The sequence below is a fragment of the Lathyrus oleraceus genome, chromosome 7, assembly GCF_024323335.1.
Source record: "Lathyrus oleraceus cultivar Zhongwan6 chromosome 7, CAAS_Psat_ZW6_1.0, whole genome shotgun sequence".
NCBI classification, from domain to species: Eukaryota; Viridiplantae; Streptophyta; class Magnoliopsida; order Fabales; family Fabaceae; genus Lathyrus; species Lathyrus oleraceus.
In genome coordinates this window covers 185,158,381-185,182,661 of record NC_066585.1, presented here as the reverse complement: position 1 = coordinate 185,182,661, position 24,281 = coordinate 185,158,381, and the positions used below count along the sequence as shown (strand labels likewise).

Genomic DNA, 24,281 nt, shown 5'->3' with positions numbered 1-24,281 from the left:
AGGGTTTGAAACAACCTCGCCTGAGCTTTCCATACTCATCAGAACCACCATCTGAAACCGATTCGGACAAGGTAGTTAACCTCATTGTTTCCATCAAAACAAGTTACCATTCCACTCCTTGTGATTCACTAATGCTAAGCCCCATGATTTGAGTTTCGATTGTTGAGTATACACCATTTAATTTAATTTTTAGGTTTAAGATAGCATTCGTGTTTATGTGAAATACTCCATACTTAGATCCAATCAATGGATCATGAGTATGGATATAGCAATAATGATCAAAGATTGTGTGGAATCCATGATTGATTCCACTAAAAACCTTGAGTTACAGGGGCCCAATTTCCAGAAATTGCAAGGTTGAAGATGATGTTCATGTCATTGCTTCACGCGTGTTCTTCATGTTTAAATTTAAAAAATTGTGTTGGCTTGTTCCCGTTGGGGTGTTGTTCTGATGTGTCTCATGTGTGTGTGTGTGTGTGTGTGTGTGTGTGTTTATCCAAGTCAATGCGCGTGCGTATTCCCTAGGATCAGAACCATCTATTTAGTTTACTTTTCATAAGTAAGCTGATCATATGGTCATGGATTTCCCATTAGTTATTTTTAATTGAGGATTATTATTATTTTAACAGGCGCGTTTTGTTAACACCAAGGGCGATTGGCCCAGTGAAAAGGGGGTTAGCCCATGACCCCAAGGTTAGGGGTTCAACCCCCAGCGTCACATCTTTGCTACTTTCATTCCTTTTTTCTTTATTTGTTATTTTATTTCTTTTTCTTCATTTTTATTTATTTTCTTCCCATTTATTTTCATTTCTTTCTTTTTTAATCCAACATCTTTATAGATACACTTCATCCAAATATCATTTATTTTATTCTCCCATTTAATCATTTTATTTTCCCCACTTTAGTTGGACATTTTTACCCTTGTGTTTGATTGTGGTTGATGACAAATCTATTGATCATGGTACTTGATTTTAGGGTTGACCTAATCTTCAACATTTAAAAAATGTTAATGAATGACCAATGGATCATTCATGATACTTTAAGGTATTGATAGATTTCCCCTATTTAATCATGTTTTGAACCACTTGATGCATAAAGGAGACCCCCACTTGTTGATACTTACATATTGATTCCATTTGATTGTGTTGTGTCCATTGACCACTGACCATTAACACTTGGACTTAAATGTTTTACTTGTACATTACTTGACTTGTAAACTTGTAATTATTTGGGTGGTACACGCTTCCACTCTTTAAATCATTGATAGATAGACTTGGGATTGTGTAACTTTCTTTTATTCAAATCTATTGATAAGTGATCATGGATCATCTTCAATGCTTTGCATCAATGATAGGTTATCCCTTGATACACCATAATTTGAGTCCTTTAAGTTGTGGATAGATAATCCTTAGGTAGTTACTTTGTGTAAATTTGATTGCTAACCACTAATTATTCATTACTAACCATTGTCCTATTTACCTAATTTATAATCTTGTGATTTATTTTCTTGTCAACTTATTGTATTGTCATTTATTTTCAAGCATTCATCATCATACTTATCATCATTGTACACATATATCTCACGCATATTTATCATTTGTCATTTACTAATTATCATTGCATAATCATCAAAAAACAACAAAAACATGATAAAATCAAAATACCAAAAAGATGCATTCATTTGTAATCAACTGTTGGACTTAGAGGATTTCATTAGGAACCTTGCATGTGAACCTTGCCCTATTTCTTGATCCAATGCACTAACTTGGATTTTCATTTGTAACTTACAACCTTTTATTGTAAGAATGACATTCATGGCACTACCCTAGGGAGACATGCTTTTAAGACCATCATCCACTTGTTAGCATATGTCACTTTACACACACAAGGATTTCTCTTGGGCTGCCTTACAATGAGATCCATTATTTCTTGATTTGTTATCTTGTAAATATCCATGTATGTCACCATTTCAAAATCAAAAGCAATAAACCATTGATCCAACGTCAAGTGGCATTTTCTTAATCAAACTCAAAAATACAATTAGACTTGTGCGCCACGAGCCTTAAGTGGTGGGAAATGAGTAAAGATGGAGCTTTCTTACCCTTGCTCTGAGTATTTTGGACACAAGACGATTGGATTGTTTGTTTGAAATATTTGTCTCCACCCATAGTCTTGAGTGCAATTCTAATAAAAACATCTCTTTTCAAAAACCATAAAAATATCTTCAACTCATCAAACCTTATTTTTGCGCCTTAGGGAATCACTCCGAAAACCCTTTTTCAAGGTAAAATCAACCAACACACTAACATTTTCTACTCCAAACTACGGAGCTCTGATTCTTCATCCCCGTATGAATGATACGTAGGCACAAGAGCCCCAATCCTTGGCGAGCACAATAATAAAAAACTCAATCTCATTTCTTTCCCAATTTTTCCTAATAATAATAAATATACAACTTTTAAATAATAAATACCCACACACGCAGACAACCTAAATGGTTCCCATGGAGTACCATGGACGTGAGGGATGCTAATACCTTCATCTTGCGTAATTGACTTCCGAACCCATATTTGGTTGTGAGACCAATCCTTATCCATATACATTCTCTGTATTACTCTTTTAAGGGTTTTATCGACTATTTTACCTTTCCTCTCTTAGGAATATATAAAATCTGGTGGCGACTCTATGTCATTTGAGTCGGCTTTTTCACGGTAGCAACATGAATTACCTCTAAGTCTTCAGCCTTGCACCTATAGAGAAATTCTACCAATCCTTCACCAGCCTTTGGGAATACTGATTTGATCTGATTTTCACTTTCTTCAAACTCAGCCATGTCGAAATCTTCAGTAATTTTGACCATATTGATCGCCACAGGTTCCACGTAGCTAGCATCCACAACTTGCAAGGGGTCATGATCAATCTTCATAGGTGGCTTTCCCTTAGAAAACTTCAATATGCCTTCATTCAGTGTGTTATGAACAAGATCCCTGAAAAGAAAGCATTGTGAGGTCTTGTGCCATAGAAAATTATGGTACTTATAAAACCCTTGTTTCTTTCTTTGTTCTAATGGTGGTACTTTTGCGCCTAGGGGCATAAGTACTTGTGCATATGCAACCAAAAAATTGAAAATCTCATCGCATTTGGTTACCTTAAAGGTGTAAGTTTTCTTAGGTAATTTATCATTTTATTTAGGTTCCGAAGGGTTCTTCCCACTTGCAGGCATAAGTAACTTACACACATATGGGGGTCCTAGTTTTAATTCAGCCATGTCAACTTCAGACCCTTCGATATAGCCCAATTCGACCTCAGAAATTAGGTCTTGATCCTCCATGTCAACATAAGCCACATGCTCTTTCTTACCCTTACTCACTCTAGCTTTTTTGGCCTTTAGTCTTTCAACCTGTCGAACCCTGTCATCTAACTGGATCATGTCTCTTAGATACTGCATGTCTAATTTCTTCCTAATGGAATAATCTAACCCTCCAGCAGCCATTTCGACAATATCATGTTTAGGTACTTGATTAAAGCACCTTGTTTTTAGCAACCGAAATCGATTTAGATAGTCATCGATCGACTTACGAACTTTCACTTCACGCTCGACAATTCTTTCAAACTAATCTTAGATTGCCCCATGTAAAACTGTCCATGAAACAACCTCTCTAATCGAGACCAATCATTAATTGAATGGGTAGGTAGGGTGGTAAACCATGTAAAAGCATTATTCTTTAGGGAACTAGGAAAATATATCATCCTTAGATTCTAATTGTTGGCTATGTCACCTGCCTCAATTAAGTATCGGGCAATGTGCTCGACAATAGACTCTTAGTGTCGCCATCGAACTTTGTATATTTAGGGACTTTCCAACCCCTTTGCAATTTAGTATGCAACACGAACTCTAAAAGGGGATATGTGTAATTAGGCCTCTGCAGGTCCATGTTCACCCCATTCTGTGTGATTATCCTTTCGACAATGGTCACGAGGTTATTTTCCCTATATGCAATGCCCAAGTCGACATTGTTTTCATTATAATGATGAACTCCAACCTTAGCCAACATAACATAGTATTCAATTTCACTATCCTCGAACTCTTACGATTCCCTTCGACACGGAGTTACTTTGACCGACATCACTATACGTGACTTCCGACCTGACATCAGCTTAGTTCCCCTTCGACTTTATTTTACCTTGTCCTTCAGTTTAGCATATTCATTGTTGTTCCATTAATACGTGATACTTATATTCAAGTCAAAAAATACAAGGTAACAAATACATCATGGATTTTAGATACTCGGGACACAAATCATAAGTGCCATTATCAACCCTTTTTTCAAAACTTAGTTAGCAGCTGCCTGCCATACTTAAATCCTCAATGGTTCCACCATTATAGCTAATGAATACGAAACCATCTATTTTAACAAACATTTCAAACTCATATATGTCTTGTACATCCCTAACTTTTTTACCGACCCAATATATGTCCATGGGTTAACTAAATCCCTCAATTGCACAACTAATTTAAATACAATTATTGCAATATATAAGGGAACCTTATTCCGAGGACGATTAGTGCAACTAGTCTCCACCATGCATGTATCACCTCAAATTCCGTCGTCAAATAGATAATTATAGAACTACTTCACATATTAATTCTAGTATCAATATTGTTGGCAATTATAATTTATGACACTATCATCTTAGTCATCTTTAAGGACCAAAACTCTGTTTGCATCCAAAACGCGCAACCCCTTGTTTTTCATATGAATTCTGTATCCCTTTTCAACATATTGACCAATACTTAGAAGGTTACATTTATTTCGCAGAATAAACAAGACATATTTTATCAAGGAATGTTCACCATCTATTCTCATGATTAAAACATCACTGATACCGTCGGCCATTAGAGTGGTGTCATCCGCAAACTTTACTTTGTTCTTCATGGCACGATTGATTTTTACAAACCAATCCTTTATTCCATCATATGAGTTGAACAACCTGAGTCCAAATACTACTCTTCACTGCATTGAACTCCCTTCATACTCATCATGGTGTCTTCTTCTTCATGCAATCGGTCAACTGTATCATTCAACCGACTGCAGCCCAATTTTTCTGCACTCGTTGAGCTGCTGCAGCTGCTGTCCCGCAACTATAAATTGCTATAATTTTCTTCTGTGATCATGACCAAAAGTTTATTCTCTTCATCAAACTCTTGTCTTGCAACCTTGGCTTCATCCCCTTGAGATTCCTTCTTGTTCACGTTGCATTCTTTCGCAAAATGACTGAACCTTTGACACTTGTAGCATTGCTCCTTGCTCTTGTCAAATCTCTTTCTTTCGTCTCTATAGTTGCCATGATCACCATGTTTGTTGTAGTTTCTCTCACCCCTTTGACTCATTGAATTCTTTTAATTTGGGGACTTCTTTTCACCAAAATTCTAAAAATTCCTTTTGTTCTTCAAAGGCCATTTTCCTTTCTATCTCTTGTCCTTCTCATTGAAATGAGCTTGCAAAGCTATCTCCTCCTTTGCGTTATCGTTGTTCCTCTCTTCCATCCTTTGCTCATGAGCCTCAAGAGAACTTTGTAGCTCCTCTTTTCTCATCGTTGCAAGATCCTTCGACTCTCAATCACCACAACTATGTTATTGAATCTTGGCGTTAAAGAACACAAGATCTTAGCAACAATATACTGCTCCGTAATGGTTTTTCCACATGCCTTCAATTGGTTCACCAAGCAAGTGATTATCGTCGCAAAATCGTTGATTGTCTACTTTTTCTCCATTTGAATCAATTTGAGCTGCCGTTTGTGAGTTTGTAACCTCATCACCTTTGCTTTCTCAGCCCCTGTATAAAGCCTTTTCTACTATCTCCCAAGCTTGCTTCGACAAATCACAATCACCAAATTTTTCAAAGGTGTCACCATCAACACATTGATGAATCAAGAACAACGTTTTGTAATTTCATTAGTTAGGGTGAGAGTGCATCCTACATATTTATATAAAGATTACACAATGATTGGAATTGACTTTGACCAAGCACAATAGCAGAAAAACAAAAAAATTGGGCTCATAACCGGTTACGCCAAAGGGGTAACGAGTTACACCTGGAGCTAATTAATTCAATCCCAATGGTAACCGGTTACGCCAATCTTGATAACCGATTACGCCTTCGAAAAACAGAATTCTCTACTTCAGAACTGCATACTTACATTTAAATTATCAATCAAACTTCAACACAACCATTCCAGTTTAAGGGTTGATATAACATAATTAAATTAATATATTTAGTCATCACTCTTTAATTGTTTTTATTAGACTTAGTTAATTATTATAAGAAAATTGTCTTATTTTTGTACTTTTAGTTGAGATCCTTATCGAATAAATATAATGAAATGATACATTTGAAATTTAAGTTGTTAATATAATTTCTCTTTTGGTTCTGTATCTTAATTTTACGATTTATTTTGATCTCTTAACTTAAAAAATATACATGTTCTATTAACTTAAAAGATATACACGTTGCTCATTTAATAGTCTTTTTTTTAATTAATGATAAATTCAATAATGAAATTTTAATTTTTTTTATTGTTAATTAAAAAAAATTAATATAATACATTTCGAAGAGTTAATAAATAAATGTGAATTTTTTTTTTAATTAAAAGACCAAAATAATCTCCAAAATAAAGATATAAACCAAATAGATATTAAGCCTTACTTTTTATTATAAGCTACCTTTTTCTTTTATTTCTCTTTTGCATCATTTTGTATTTATAAAAAAAATGTTTTCTTTATTTTGGCGCAGCATTAACAGAAGAAACCAAAGACAATCTTTTAATTCAAAATACATTAGAAAATACAACTCTTTTTATATTTTTTTCTTTCTTGTATATTAATCTTATTTCAAATCCTTAGTAAAATCATGTTATAATATTTGAATTAGTATTTCGTATTGTTTCTCATATTTGTGGCAAATTCTTGCGAGTGCATTTATATTGTCATGACTACAATACAATCAACGACCCTTAAGAAATTAATATTCAGCAACGTAAGAAATGAGATTCCTCTAAAATGAAGTTTTCGTTTAATATTATTTGCTCTCAATCAACCACATCAAACTAATAGTCAGCAACGTTGAGATTCCTTTCGTTTTATGATTAATTTCTCTGATTTTCTTATGACTCCTATACTTGACTTTGTGACAATTAATTTAACGCGTTTACATGTAACATAATAATTTTGTTGATTACAAGATTCACCCTTCCTTATCCCTCAAAATTAATAAAATGAATGAGAAAAAAAGATAATAAACTAAGAAACTTAAACAATTTTAGTTAAAAGAGAATTCAAAAATGTCATTTTAGTATCGTGCTAATCTTATTAGCATACTAAGACAAAAGGTGTTTATTTTTGTTTCAAGTTTCAACATCAACGGTGGTGACCATGCTAGCTGGAATTGAAATTTCCAGCTCTAGGTCCATGTTCTATGACTTATCCTAGCTAGTTGATAATCTCTGTTTTTTCTATACATATAATACAAAGTTGCAAATTTTTTGTAATTATTAAATAATGGCTCCTTAATTTCCTTGATTTTTTTTATAAGCAAAAAGATTTATAAAAGAGAAAACAAGAATACAAGAGGTATTCAATACCTCCACAAAACAAAAGCACTAAACACTCATTCTAAGACAAATCAAAGGATAGTTGTATCATTCATAAAAATTACACCACAAAGTAGAATTTCCAACTGACTTCATCCATATCCAAGTCATAAATTTAATAGATGAAAAATATTCCTCAAAACTAAACACTCCATCTTTGAATAAAATGGAGTTTCTCATCAACCAAATATTCCAAATTGTTGCTATCCAAATAATAAGTAAAGTGTTCATACTATTCTCATTCTTCACCTGATTGTAGAGTAGCAAGAGAGAAGAAACTCCACTCGAATTTGTTCCTAAAGAAAAACCTGTCCACTTCCTAACCGCCTCCCAAATCCTCTTTGTTATCTCACAAAAATAGAACAAATGTCTTGAATCTTCTTCTTCCTAAAACCAAAAAACACAATATTTATCCCTATTTCCATAAAGAATACCTCTTTTGATTAATTGATCTCTAGTTGGTAATCGATCAAGAAGCACTCTCCATCCAAAAATTTGAATTTTTGGTGGAACCTTCATCTTTCAAATGATAGAAAAGGCAGCCAACGATTATGTCAAGTGCTCAATCGAACAAGGAATCATCTTAGAGTAGCAAGAATTAACAATGAAACCTTTCGATTTGTCAGCAAACCATATATAATCATCTTCTTCATTCTGCAGTGGCTCAATGTCAGGCAAAATCCTATTGATTTCATCCACCTGAGTGGCTGCATCTGTTGCCGAAATGTCACTGTTGTAAAAATTCTTCCATGACCATTCTCCATTGAACCAAGAACCCTCATCAACAATGTTATCACCCTTATCCATCGCTCTTGCAAAAGCTTCGGGAAAAGCTTCCTTCAATGATTGATTTGCAACTCATTTGTTGTTCCAAAAGGAGATACTGGTCCATTCTTCTACCTGCACAAAATATTGTTAGAAAAGAAATTTTGCATAACCCCATCTTTTGTATCCACCCTTAACAAATCCCTCCACCATATATAATCGTCTCTCGTTATCGTTCTACCGTCATCTGTAAACATCTTCAGCTTAGGATTAAAATATCTAAATCTCAATATCTCACTCCATAAAGCATCGTTCTCCTTCACAATCCTCCATTTCCATTTAAGTAACAAAGCCTTGACTGACCCAATGAATAACTTTCTTACCTTCTACTCCACCCCACAAGAAGTTAGCTTAAAGCCTTCTAATTTCCTTTAATACCTTGATCGGTGCTTTATAGAAAGATAACGAATAAATGGGAATTGAATTCAGCATAATGTTAATCGACACAACCTTCCCTCCCAGAGATAAGAATATGTTTTTCCAAGCTTCCAATCTATTAGCAATGTTGTTGATGACGTCTTTTCACATATGCACTCTTCTCGGGCTATCTCCAACTTTAACTCCTAAGAATTTAAAAGCAATATGGTTTTCACAACAAGATAAAAAAGTAGTTGCTGCATTCATACTCCTCTCACACAAATTAATCCCGTAAATTTTTCTTTTGAAAAATTCACCTTCAAACCAGAAGCCATTTCAAACCCTGTTAAACGGCTTTTAAACCCCACAAGTTCTCCATTCATCCATCTCCAATAATGATTGTATCATCTGCAAATTGTAAAATATCAATCGAAACATCCTCATTTAAACGAAAACCAAAATACTCCCCTATATCCACAACCATATTCGTCAGTCTAGTCAGCCCCTCCATCACTATAACAAACAAAAATGGGGATAACAGATCACCTTGCCTTAATCCTTCTCCACCTTGAAATACTTTGTTGCACTTCTGTTGACCAATACTGGCATGGAATTGTTGAAAACACACGCCTCCGTCCAATTTTTCCATTTATTCCCAAGTCCTATCTTATTAAAATAGAATCTCAAGTAATTCTAGATTATGCTATTGTAAGCCTTCTCGGAATCTACCTTTTGAACTAAACAACTCTTCTTCTCCCTCTTAGAAAAATCGATAACCTCATTCACCACAAGCACCCCATCCAAAATATTTCTACCTGGAACAAATGTTGTTTTCTTTTAAGAAATGATTTTACCTATCACCTTTTTCAATCGAAAAGCCAACAGTTTTGCAAGGATTTTATAGAGACACCCTACAAGACAAATGAGCCTATATTCCGACAAAGATTGTGGATTATTAACTTTGGGGATCAAAGTGATAAAAGAATAAGTACATGCCTTAGTAAGCTTGGCCTTAGAGTGAAAATATTTCACAAAGCGGAACGCATCGTCTTTAATCACCACCCAAATGTGCTTCAGAAACTCAAAAATAAAACCATCAGGGTCCACACTCTTACTCCCATCACAACTCCAAACCTCCTTCTTAATCTCACTCTCACTGAACGGTTCTTCCAATATTCCATTATCTTCTTCAAATACGCAATTGAATGTAATACCTTCTGGAACCGGTCTTGTGAAGTTGGTTTCTTTGAAGAAGTTATCAAAGTTACTCTTGACAGCTTCTTTAACTTCTAACATACCTTCGACTTTATCGCTTGGAGAATCTACAACATTGATGAAGTTCCTCCTAAATCTATCCTTCATAGACTTATGAAAAAATATGGTGTTATTATCCCCATCCCTAAGCCACAATTGACCAGATTTTTGCCTTAATAAGCTTTCCTTAAGGGCATAAATTCTCCAAAATTCTTGTCACCTTTTCTCTCCCTTCAACTAGATTAGAAATAATACCACCCTGATTTTGAACAAGAGAACTATCGAAATTGTTTAAATAATTAATAGTATTCTCCATAAACAAACCAATCCAACTGAAAACCACTTTATTCCACCATTTTAGCTTCTCCTTCATCAACTTTAGTTTCTCTTTGAGTCTGAAATCTGCTCTCCCTTCAATCATTAATTTCTTCCACTTCTTATCAATAAACTCCCCATACTACTCATGTTTGATCCAACAATTGTTAATTTCTGAAAGGTTTGGGACCTCAATCCTCAACATTAGATTTCAGCCAAATAGATAATGGTCTAAAATGTCCATTTTCCCTATCCGTTGACCTGTAATCTTCTGTTTGAGACCAAATTTGCAGACAGCAGGAATCGATCCAATCTACTCATAGCGTGTCCTTCCCCATTATACCAAGTGAAATGACCTTAATATTCAATATAATATCATTCTTTCTTATAAAAAAACTAAAGTTACAACTAATTGACACATTGAATTTACCATAATTATCACTTCTTAAGTTTATTTGAAAATTGATTTGAGACAAAATGGATACAGTGTTGAACTTTAACCTTGGTTTTTAATTTGAAATGCATATGATAAACTCGTGTAAATTTTATATGGTCATCAATAATACTTAAAATTGTTAGGTTCAAGTGTGAGTGGTTAAAGTCCAACTTCGTCTATGATTGAATGAAATGTTGGATTTATAAGATAGATGACTTAGTTATCTAATGCCTTAAGGTTTTGGGTGGAGAAGTGACATTTAACTCTCTTGTGTTCCTGGAGCATTGGATGCCCATTGATGCTACCGACTTTTCCAGACTCACAACAGTGGTATCAGATTCGTGGTTCAGCTTGGTGGCGGAGCAGGAGCTGGATCCTATTATAGGATGTGGGAGACTCACACTTATGACGGGGAATGTTGGGTGCAAATGAGAGTGGTTAAAGTCACACATCGGCTATGAATGAGTGAAATGTTTGATTTATAATAGAGATGACTCAGTTAGCTAATTCCTTAAGATTTTGTGTGGAAATGTTGTGTCTTCCTCTCTTATGGTCCTTGGAACATTGGTTTCGTTGGTACTCCCTCCTTTCTCAGACCCCACAACAAAAATATCATGAACATGGTCCCAAGTATCGTTATGTACGAGATCAAAAGTATTTAAAAGCATCGTACAAATAATGTTTTTACAAAAGTAAATTTTTTTAATTTATTCTAAATCATAGCCTTTAAATTGAATCTAATCTAAGGGTTAAATTAGCACTTTACTTAATTAATCATTTAATTAAATCTAATTTAAAGGCTATGATTTGGAATACTCTAAAAAAACTTACTCTTAAAGTAAGTTAAACCTCAATATATATATATATATATATATATATATATATATATATATATATATATATATATATATATCCAAAAAAATCAATTTAAATCTCATGATTTGACTACACATATCTTCATTTTTCTTCTTTACATGTTACCAGATTAAAATTTTCATCTCTCTCCCTCTTATGGAATTTTCCGTTTGTTCTCTCCTTTTTTTTCTTTTTTTTCCCTTCCAATTTCATCTTTTTTATATTTAAACTCATATGTTGGAATCAAAAAAGAAAAGGGGGAAGGGTCAGTCCCACATAGAGCCCCGAAGAAATCAAATATGAGAAAATTTGAAGTTAGGCATGCCTAACTTGCTCAACACTATGTACTTTCTAATAGATACAGATGGATTATGCCACCAAGTGAAATTATCAAGATTGAGATTAATGTTTTCAAGGGATTCAACACATTTATTGCTTTCCTTAAGGACATGAGAAATTAGAAAATGCATATACTTTAAAATAGTTGCACCATATTTTATAAAGGCTCCAAGGAGCAATGGTAGGATTTTTAAAGGCTAAAGTAGCAGTCAAAGAGTCAGTCTCCATCCATAAGTGATTCCAATTTCTAGTTCTAACATTCTTAATGGCTAGGATTATCCCCATGAGCTCAGCATATAAGGGGTTGTGAATACCAAGGTTGACAGCAAAATAACTAATACAATCCTCTTTGAAGTTCCCGAACAGGACCACACAAGAAGACATTTGTGGATTGCCCAAGGTCGAGCCATCTATGTTGGATTTGGTCCAAGAGATCAGTGGAGGAAACCAGATAACTTCCTTAATTTGAGGCGCTTTTATATGATGAGTTTGAACATGGAAAGCCTTGAGAATTATGAAGTCTAAGATTAAAGGCCTAGTAGAAAGAGAGCATTGATTTCCTATTAGAGACATTGTGGAAATAATGTTAGAGATAATGCCATTGAAGGAGATTTAACATTGTTGAAACTAGCCTAATTCATGTTGTGCCAAATTGCTTGGAAAATAGCCATGATAGCAGCAATGATAACTAAAGCATGGTATGAGGTTGGAATGGCACGTGAAGTGCTTGCAAAAACGACTAAAGCCAAAGCAATTCAAAAGTAGTATGTGAAAGGGCACAATTTTTGGCCTTCGTGCTAAAACAAGCCACCAAATGATTCTTCTCTGGGCTCCATGACACAAGATTCAAACCAAGATAGATACATGAGCCAGACGTGGAATGCATATCATCAGGATCACTTACACAATCATAATCACTATAGGCACGAAGTGAGAGCTTTCACGAAGGTGGTGCCGGAGAAATGAGAAAGCCTTGAAAACCCAGTTACATCCTACAAGTTTTCGATTTGGTAAAAGAGTGGTCATTGTCCAGGTATAATTCTTGAGCAAAGCTTCACGCTCAAGTCTCATGGATTCGAGCCAATGTGGAGTAGAGAGAGCTTATTTGACAGTCGAAGGTTCAACGTGGGAAATAAGATCCTTGGGCTTGGAGTGACACGTCTTAGCACGAGTCAACATGGGATGAGCATTAAACTATCGAATGGCGGGAAGAGAGGAACAAAGAATGACAAAGGAGTCAGACTCAAACAAGGAAATAATGATGGAGCCCTATGGAGGAGCCGAAAAGGATGACTCAGTGGGAGTCGAAGTTGAAGGATCATTAGACGTCGAAACGGAAGACTGTGAAGTTGACTCCGGAGTGGGACAGGAGACTAAAGGATCATTCAAAATTGAAGGAAGTTAAGCTGACTCTCAAGTGGGACATGGGACTAAAGGATCAATTGAAGTTGAAATTGAAGGAAAAGGAATGGGTTTTGTATGGTAGGTTCAATCATATGTTACACAAGAGGCAGAAAGAAACAATGTCAAAAAAGGAAAAACTTCCTCGTGAAAAATAACATCTTTAGAGATATGGATTCGACCAGACCTGCTGACACACTTGTAACCCTGATGGGGAGGAGAAGCCCCTAAATACACACACTCAAGACTCCTAAACTCCAACTTATGTTTGTTGTAAGGACGAGTGAATGGAAAACACAAGGAACCAAAAATTCTAAGAGTGTCATAACGAGGATACTTATAATACAAGGCAAAGAATTAGGACTGGAAGTGAGAAAGCCCCGTAATAGGCAATCGATTAATCATATGATTTGCATAAGAAAAGTTATGTTGCGAAAAAGGAAAAGGAAGGGAAGCATGAGATAGCCAGGTAAGATCCATTTCGATAATATGCTTGTGCTTGCGTTCTACTGTACCATTTTGGTGAGACGTGTGTGGATATGTGAGCCTATGGGAGATACCTAACCCAGTTAAACACTTAGTAAAGGGTATAAATTCTCCCCCATAATCAAATTGAACAACTTTAATGGTAGTGTGAAACTGAGTTTAAACAAACTTGTGAAATAATTTGAAGGCATGAAGTGTTTCCGACTTGTTTTAAGAAAATAGATCCAAGTCTATTTGGAATTTGCGTAAACAAAAGCAACATAGTAAAGAAATCCAGAAGTCGAAGGAAAGGGTGTAACACCCTAAACCCCGACTCGACATTTAATAAAATATTTCAAATAAAACTCACATATTAGAGTGTCACGCATACTTCACCAAAGTATAAAAATCCTCAAATACTAGATAGTCATGTCAAATAAGCAACAGAAATTAAACAAAGTCCAAAGTAAAGTCTCAACGACAAACTCAAACAAAAAAAAATAAAACATAACAAAATGACAGAAGACATCCCATCCCTAGTGCTACATATCAGAGCGACTCCTCTAAGACCCAATGATAAAAGCTAAAGGAGGCATATACGTCATCCCCTAACTCAACAACTACTCATGTACCTGATTTCCTGTACTTCTGAGGAGCACAGACACCACAATAACAAACAAAGGGTGAGAATACATATAACAATTATTAATGGTGAAATTTAGCAAGACAGGATAGTAATAACGAATATAATAATATTCTCAATCACATTCAAAACACAATCAAGCAGATCATAATGCAAATGCATTGCAATGCCAACATCTCCGGCTCAAATGCATGTGATACCAAAATCACTAGGATCGGAGATATGTTACTGATATTCCCATGTCTCTGGTTCCTCTCTGAATAGTGTCTCTCTCTGGACGTGAGACCACCATAGTCTCTCTCTAAACCAGGCCATCATTGGACCAAAGTCCTATCTATCTCTGGAATACATGAATGCATGATCATAAAACAACACAACATGCAACATCAACAACATCTCAAAATCATAACAACACACAAGTCTCAATCATTCACAAAAGGATTCACTCTTGAACCTATAATTCTCCATACTCAGTCATCATTGTAATCCATCTTGGGATTTCTATGCTCAATACGCCATTCAAGGCCATCAAGGTAATCCCTCTCTGGGTTACTATACTCAAAATTATATTTTTAAACAATTTTTTCATTTATCTCAAAAGGTAAAGTTATATTATTATCAATTGTCCCGAACTCATCAAACTGCTCAAAACAACTCAAAAAGTCCCAAGGAATCATAGTTTCTCAAAAATTTAATATTTTCTTAAAAAATCTCAAATATTCACATTTTCTCAAAAATCCTTAAAAATTTATTATTATTATTTGTGTCAGACCACCAACAGGGTAATGACAAGTAGTTTACTCAAATTGCTCAAAAATGACCTCAAAGTCACCAAAGGGACTCTAGCACCACAAGATACTCCAAAATGCCATTGAATGCTCCCGAACTCCAAAAATTCCATGGAATACTCAAAAACTTGAAAAAACACCAAAATTGCTCGAAAAAGAAAAAAAATCGCTCAAAAAACCAGAACCGACCAAAATCAGCCACCGTCGATTACCGCAGGCGCGACGAGGCCACTTGCGAATCGTGACACAAGGTCGCTCGAGCGCTTCCAGTCAGGCGTTGCGCGGCAATCCCCCCCGCCGGGGCACGCTGTCGTCCGCCACGTGTAATTTCCCAGATTACTTTCAAGATTACCGACTGACCCAACAAACTAACACGGGTCTTTTCATCATTCTCTATCCTCACTCACACGCTTTCTAGGAAACTTCCAAGAAGGTCATCCATCCAAATACTACTCCACGTCAAGTACGCTTAACTATGGAGTTCTTATCTATTATGCTACCAAAAAGAAGATGTATCTTGTTGGTATAGGTAGTATCAATTTATCCTTAAAAGCCTTCCTTCAACCATGCAGTCTCATACCTGCACAACCTCAGGATCCCTCACATTCTGATGTGAATTTGGTTTTTCCCTAGAAGCTTCTAGGAGTGTCTCATTGTCATGCCTCATGCACCGACAACTAATCCATCACCCTTAGGTGTTTCATGTAACCAATCTCTGCCCTCTTCAGCATCGGGTGTTACATGCCCACTAGCTTCCGTTTGATTCGTCCCCGAACTATGTCGTACTATGAGAGATCTGCTATGATACCATTTGTAATGCCCTAGACTGGTTTCAGGATTATGGACAGACCCCACAAACCAACATGGGTCTTTTTAGCATGCTTTATCCTTACTCACGCACTTTCCGGGAAACTTCCTAAAAGGTCACCCATCCAAATACTACTCCAACTCAAGCACGCTTAACTATAGGGTTCTTATATGTTAGGCTACCAAAAAGAAGATGAATCTTGTTAGTATAGGTAGTATCAGTTAACCCTTATAAGCCTTCCTTCAACCATGCAGTCTCATACCTGCACAGCCTCAGGATCCCTCTCATTCCATTGTGAATTAGATTTTTCCCTAGAAGTTGCTAGGAGTGTCTCATTGTCATGCTTCGTGCACCTACAACCACTCCCTCTCCCTCGGGTGTTACATATAACCACTCCTCTCCCTCTCTGCCCCGGGTGTTACACCACGTGGCTGTGATCATCCGCTTCTTCCCTTTCGGCGTTCACCCCCCTCCTCCCCCCCCAGGTAATCATGTAATTAGGTCATATTACATGGTTTTCACCCCCAACAATAACTCATTGGGACCTAAGGGGATTTATCACAAATCCCCCACTAGGGTCTCAGGGCAAACACAAAAAACAACAATTCCACATAATTCAATCATATGCAAGAAAATAACGTAGCTCATAATTTACACAAAGGAAACATAGGGAAACTCTAACAATCCCTAAGGGTGCTGGTAGGAGGGTAAGGAACTTTCACTATCCAGCAAGCCTGAAACCACCTAAGTGTAGACAATTCCCCCCTTACCTCGAATTTACTGTAAGATTTCCCTAAAAAATCCTTGAATCCTTGCTCCCAAACCTTCATGTTCTCCCAGAAAAGTCTCAACCTCTTTCACGTTCTGACAAAATTGGATTCTAACCTAGTTTTGTCACAAGTTTTAGTATTCATATGGGCTTATTTTTCAAAATTATGGTTTTTGCCCAAAAAAATCCAATTCTCTCTCCTTCTACCTTCTAATTTCCATTAATCACAAAATTGCTCATTTCTTTTATTTAATTAATTAAATGGTTATTTAAATCAAATAAATATTCAAATTAAATAAATATTCAATTAAATAATTATTTAATCACAATTCTCCACTTCTTATTATTTTATTTTATTACCAAAAAATCAAGTAATAATTAAAATAATATTATTTATCTGCTCTCATAACTCTTAACTTCGGTAATTACTAAATTACCAGATTACCCCTACACTCCGAAAATACCATAATTCTCATATAATCACAAAATGCATGTGCTAAGAATTTTAAGCTTTATCAAATGGACGTAAAGAGTGTCTTTCTTAACGATTTCATAAATGAAGAGGTATACGTCTCACAACCTCCGGGTTTTGAGAATGATGGATATTTGGATCACGTTTTCAAATTAAAAGCGTGCTTTATATGGTCTTAAACAGGCCCATCGAGCTTGGTATGAAAGACTTAGTAAATTTTTATTTGATCATGGTTATTCAAGAGGTAAAGTGGATACCACTCTTTTCATTAAACGTCAAGGAAAGCATATTCTTTTAGTTCAAGTATATGCAGATGATATTATTTTTGGTTCAACTAACATGCATTTGGTCAAAGAATTTTCTAAGGTTATGCAGGGTGAGTTTGAGATGGGTCTAATGGGGGAGCTAAACTACTTCCTCGGTCTTCAAATTAAGAAACTCGACGAAGGCACAATTGTGTGTCAAACAAAATATTGTAGAGAGTTGCTACAACATTTTGGAATGGAAGACTCAAAGTTCATCAACACCCCTATGCCTACCAACGGGAACTTAGAGAAAGATGAACATGATAAGAATGTAGATGTCAAGAAGTATAGAGGTATGATTGGATCTCTTTTATATCTTACTGCATCTAGAGCCGACATCATGTTTAGTATGTGTATGTGCGCTCGGTATCAATCGGATCCTAAAGAATCTCTCTTAAAAGCTGTAAAACATATACTTAGATACCTTCACGGGACATCCAAGTGTGGGTTATGGTATTCTAAGGGAAACACTTGTATTTTAGTAGGTTACTCTGATTCTGACTTTTCCGGTTGCAAATCGGATAGGAAAAGTACTAGTGGCACATGTCAATTATTTTCAAACTCCTTAGTAAGTTGGCATAGCAAAAAGCAAGTTTCTGTTGCTTTGTCAACTGCCGAGGATGAATACGTTGCAACCAGTACTTGTTGTGCCCAGATTTTGTGGCTAAAACAACAACTACTTGATTTTTATATACAACTCAAACGTATTCCCATCAAATGTGACAACACGAGCGCCATAAACCTTACTAAAAATCCAGTTTTACATTCTCGTACTAAACACATTGAGATTATACATTATTTTCTCCGCGATCATGTTGAAAAAGAAGATGTTGTGTTTGAACATGTTGATACTAAAAGTCAACTTGCCGATAATTTTACAAAACCACTCGTAATTGAATCATTTTTTAACATTCGTCGGGAGTTAGGAATTCTCGATATCTTAAGTTTGATGTCATAAGCATGCATTTTAGTTATTTATATGTATATCCCACCACTCTATTTAAGATCTCTTTAAGCTTATGAATATGCATCTTCACCATTCATCAAACGAGGTAACTTCGTTCCTTTTTATATCTCGTTGTAAACTTTACCTATACGTGTACTTAAGTTGTTCCTTTATGAGATATGGTTATATGCTTGATAAGTTGTGATTATCTTATATGCGTTCATTTCTAAAATTTCGTTGATTGCGTTAATAAGTCTTTCAATCTATATGTTAAAGTGACTCATTGATAATTCTTTTGTCTTGTATATTCATGCGCTCATAAAACATGTCATATGTTGCATTTCATGCATTCATATGTTATCTATACATTACTTATATCATTTGTCTCTCATCATCATAGAAACTTTAATACGTGTTTATATACGCATATGCATTTCATATCATTTCATTGCGAAAATTAAACAATCAAAGGGAAATCAATGTGTCTCAAATCTATTTACATCTTATTTTTTGCAAAAAATAAATTTCAGCGGTTCATGCATCATGACTTTATGGGTGGATTTAATCAACCTCCGCCTCCGCCTCCGAAAGGTGGAAGTCGTCAATTCGAGCCCGGACAAGATGGACATATGCAATTCAATGAAAATCAAAGTCTTCCATGACATACCATATCATGCATAGCATATCATGATTTAGTTTCATCTTACTATGTTGTTTGACTTATATTATTTTGGTTGTATGATGTAGTTTAATTCTCGCACCTGTTAGCAACTTTTGTTTTGTAATTCCGTTTTATGTTAAGCATGTTTATTATATTGCCTATTTAGTCACTCTTTGTGAGTGCATTTGTGTTTTTGGATTTCAATTTGTTGTTATTTGTGAATGCCTTTTATTTTCCATTATGTTGCGTATGCCTTCATATCGTTACTCGTTGATACTGTGATAATAGATATGATACTAATAACAGAAAATGCTTTGTCTCTTTTTGATGTTGACAAACGGGGAGAAAGATTGTGTGCTCAAGATCTTATGCATAAACTCGGGGGGAGCTTACCTCGTTCATCTACCTTCCATCACAAGACCTGCAATTATTTTCCATCATAAAAAAGGGGGAGTTTGTGAGTGTTATCCCATATTATGAGTTTTTGAGGGATGTCAAAGTTTATGATAGAAATCTAGTTGGAAATTATTTCAAAAAGATCTCTAGCATGGCATATCATTAAAATAACAATTGAGAAGATTTTTGCATCATTAAAATATCATTTTTGCATATTTTGATATTTTGGATCGACGCATGAGTTGGTGTATCGATACATGTCTAAATTGTTTTTCAACCCAGTATGGATCGACCCATACCCTATGTATCGATACATGGCCTGTCAACCTTTCAGTTTGGTGTTTTCTACCAAACATGTATCGACCCATTTACTCATGTACGACTCATGCTATATTAAAATTGTGAGAAATTATTTTTCAACCCAGTATGGATTGACCCATACCTTATGTATCGATACATCATGATACATTTATTCTGGAAAACATTTTTGTTACCTCATGTATCGACCCATTGGGTCATGTATCGACTCATGAGTCAATTTTTGCACACATGTATCGACTCATGCATCGCATGTATCGACTCATCCAACTAAAATTTTCTTTATTTTCTGTTTTCACTCTGTTATAAGTAGTAAACCATTGTTCTTTTTGCAAAACACATGAAAACATTTTGAGAGCATTTTTGGTGTGAGCAAGAAACCTGAAAGATACTTTGTCTTCACCATCTTCTCAATCATCTTTTCACATTCAATCACATTGAAACATGATAATCATTATGCATTGCATCAAGAGATCTTTGAGATAGCGTTCAACTGTAGGATTTGTAATCGAAGTTGAGTTGAAGGGATACAAAGGGGGTTTCTCTGAAAAACCGGAAGGTTTTTCATAAAGAAAGGATCGTTTCTTGGGGGTTTTCATCAAAGTCAAGTGGATCAAATTTGGCCGTAGCGAAGGGGTTTGGAAATCTGGGAGATTTTGCAAACAAGTAGTGGAGCGGAAGATTGATTGTTGATTTTGAGGTTCAAGACTTAATCGGATCTGATCAAGAGGGATTAAGACAAATTCAACATAATCGGTGGGATTGGTGTTTGTTATTTATGTCGTAACCTTGTAAACATTTGCAACATTATTGGAAATAAGATCTCAATTTCGATTTAGAAATTGAGGGGAGACGTACCCACACGCGAGGACGATAGTGGGGAACTTTCTTACCAAACTCTCTACGTGCAATTTTCTATCCTTAATCTCTTTACTTTTTCAGCAAGTTTATCATTCAATTCTGGTGTTAATTTTTCTGTTAAATGATCCTACATTGGCAAACAAAAATTGCATAATTGAAAAACTATTTTAGTGTTTTGATTTGAGAAAATTGCTTTGACAACTCCATTCACAATAAGGATCATTAAATATTACACACCAACTGTTTGATAAAAGTGTTATGCTTGTTGTTGTTCATTGGTATATAGTGTTGTTTGTGAATTTCATTAAAACGATTATCCAAACATGCTTATTTGTTACCAGCATACTATTATCCATCGGTCTATCGCATGTCTGGTTTTCTAGTAGTCGGTTCAGAATAGATGAAAGTCGATTCGGGACTGCGCTTTTCCACTAGCCTTTAAAAATCAATTAAAAGTTTGTAAAATCCTTGATTTTTTGTGGTGATATATTCACCCCCTCCCCCCCCCCCCCCCCCCCCTCGGTCACCTACCACACCGTCTAACACTTATAATACATAGGAGATGCATTAACAACTCAATTTCTATTTAAGCATCCCATAGCAATCCAAATCACATAGGTCAGCCATCCAACATTCTGATTAAGTAATAAGACAAGTCAATTTCGACATGCTTAATTCAATACAACACAATCAACTATGACTTATACTAACCTCATTATGCAAAGACTGACTATCAACATTCAGTTTCATTGCCAATTAACCTTCATTCTTCAAAATTCAATATAACTAGTTCAGTCATACATGACCTACTTCGCTAGCAGTTTCAGTAACTCAAAAGGGCCTAGGGCAATTCAATATTTTATCATGATTTAACCAATCACGATAGCATAATAGTTCATCACAAACAAGCCAAACTTAACTAATATCTAACTCTAATTAGGTCAATCATCCATTGTTCATACAACAACTGACCCATTCACTTCAAAGCTAACAGTTTAACATTTAAGTAACTAACCTTCACTAACTATCTTACTTAAACCTATTCATTAACATGACTTTCACCTCACCATATAAATAACATATTAACTACAACTGATTTAAAACATGCCTTTTAACTAACCTAATTGAATCTAACAAAATCATCCAACAATGTTATCAAATTTAACCAACTTTAACATGAAAAATTAACAGCTAGTTAACTTCCCTAACACTTCTACCCGAGCCACCCAAATCAATTACAAATCCAAAGCCTATAAATTCCAATCATCACCAATCATTGAGAAAAGATGGGATCATTTTTCTATCATTCTTTCACCCTCTGCAAAATTCTCACTCAATCATTGACACAAATCTCTCAGAATCAACTCTCTTAGACTCTCTCTCCATCTTTATCTTCCTCACCCTCACTACACGCTCGAATCCTCCATCGTTGTTAGAGCTTCAAAATCTTAAGCTCTAAACAGTTGAGCTCAACCTTAATTGATGCATTCTATCAAATATTACATCGCAACAACAAGAACAGAGCAGAGACACATAAATTTCACCTACGAACATAGCAGCAATAGAAGAATGAGTAGAAGAAGATCGTATTGTGGAGCTTAGAGTTGGAACCCTTACCTTATTTGAAGCACCTATGGTTTTCTTATCACCTTCGTCTTCATGTTTCTCAATCTTGACCAAAGCAATTCGCCGCTCCGAAGGTTCATCCATTTCCTTCAAACTCTCTTGTTTCGTCTTGTTCTTGTTACTAGATGGTAGCAGTGGCTTCGAGTATCCATATCCCTAAGCTTTGGAGTCTGGATTTGGCTTCATTTTCATTTAATTTGAACTTGGAAAGTTAGGGTTCATGCAAAGGTTGGATTTGATTCGATGATTAGACTGGTAATTAGGAAAAACCAAGCAGGGAACAAAAGAGAGAGTGAGAGGACGAATCAAATGGCGTCAAGTTGAGAGTATTTGGACCTCCACCGCCGCCAGATGGGATTTCTTGCGCGGCTAGGTTCTGAGTCCCGGTAACCTAGCTTAGGTCATGAGATTGAATGGAATTGACTCACACGCTGATACCTCTCTTTCCCTCTTGGTGATTGCACGTTGGGCCTATGGGCCTCTTAGCCCATTGCTTTGCTATGGAAGCCTGTTATTTTCACATACACCTCATTTGTCTTAACTCAGCCAAGGCACCTTGGTCCTTTTGATAGGCTATGCTCATTAATGTTATGCACACCCCTTGTTGGCTCTGCACCCATGCATTTTTATTTTATTTCTTTTTTGTTATTGCTTTTTTCTCTTTAATCTTTGCTTGTTTTTTATTATCTTTTATATCTTTCAATGCATTCTAAATACATTTTAGTATTTTTTTTATTAGATGTTTTAGCTTTTTTTCTTAGGCTTTAATTGTGTGTTCATTTAGTCCATACTTTGAAAATAATAAAAATGACAATAGCCATTAGTTAGAAAGGATTTCTTAGTTTTAGGTTGAATTTCCAATTTAATTTTAGATAACATATCATGTCCATAGTTTTTGTAGAATATTTTTAATATTAGAATTTGATTTTCTTGATAACTTTGATTACCTTAGGCTAGGCATAAAAATCTAAATGATTGATTCACACTTTGATCTCATCCTTGACTGGCTAATCAAAGTTATCTTTGATCAAGTGGTCCTTTGATATGCCTAATACCATTGTCTAGTCAGGTGATCAAAAGTCTCTTGATCACTTGATAGAACCATTCCTCCGTACTTGCACTGTATTGGACCTCACCTTAAATTAAGGACTTCACGCTCTAGTTAACTCAAGATTGCACAATCAAGACCTTGAAGACCCTAACCATCAAGATTGGATCAATGTTCAAGCACAAAAAAAAAGAATCTTCTTCAACACTTATCAATCATGATGAGATTTGCACGCCGCGAACCTTAATCAAGGAGAAGGATGAGAGGGATTTATCCTATCCTTATTCTAAGTACCTCTGTGTACGGGGTGTAGGCCCCAGCTATTTAGAGTATTCATCTCCGTTCATAGACTTTAGTGCAACTCGAATCAGATGATTGTCAAGTCTTATTCCCCACAAGTATCACATAAACACTTCAGCAATCTCCACCAATAACTCTTGCCTCTTTGGACCAAACACAGTCTTCTTTGACATCCATACATTCATTGGGTTAAGCACCCCATGGTCAAGAACACATCTCTTAATCAATATCTTCATGCATTTCCCTGTGGAGCTCCATGCTCTGGCAACTTCCTGCATTGCCCTGAGGAGCTTCGTGCTTGACAACTTCTTGCATTACCCTGAGGAGCTCCTTGCTTTGGCAACTTCCTGCATTATCCTGTGGAGCTCCGTGCTCTAGAAAGCCTCATGCATTTTCCTACAAACTTTGGCTCGAGCATACCCGTGCTCTAGAAAACTCATATG

General features: G+C 35.6%; 1 long non-coding RNA gene across 1 annotated transcript; it reads right to left on the bottom strand.

Moving 5' to 3' along the window:
* Positions 1 to 14,288: 14,288 nt before the first annotated feature.
* Positions 14,289 to 22,984, bottom strand: LOC127105671 (uncharacterized). Its single transcript, XR_007795101.1, has 2 exons — positions 22,482 to 22,984; positions 14,289 to 14,545 (listed from the first exon to the last, which is right to left on the bottom strand). It is a non-coding gene; the product is annotated as an uncharacterized LOC127105671 (long non-coding RNA).
* Between the last annotated feature and the right edge of the window lie 1,297 nt (positions 22,985 to 24,281).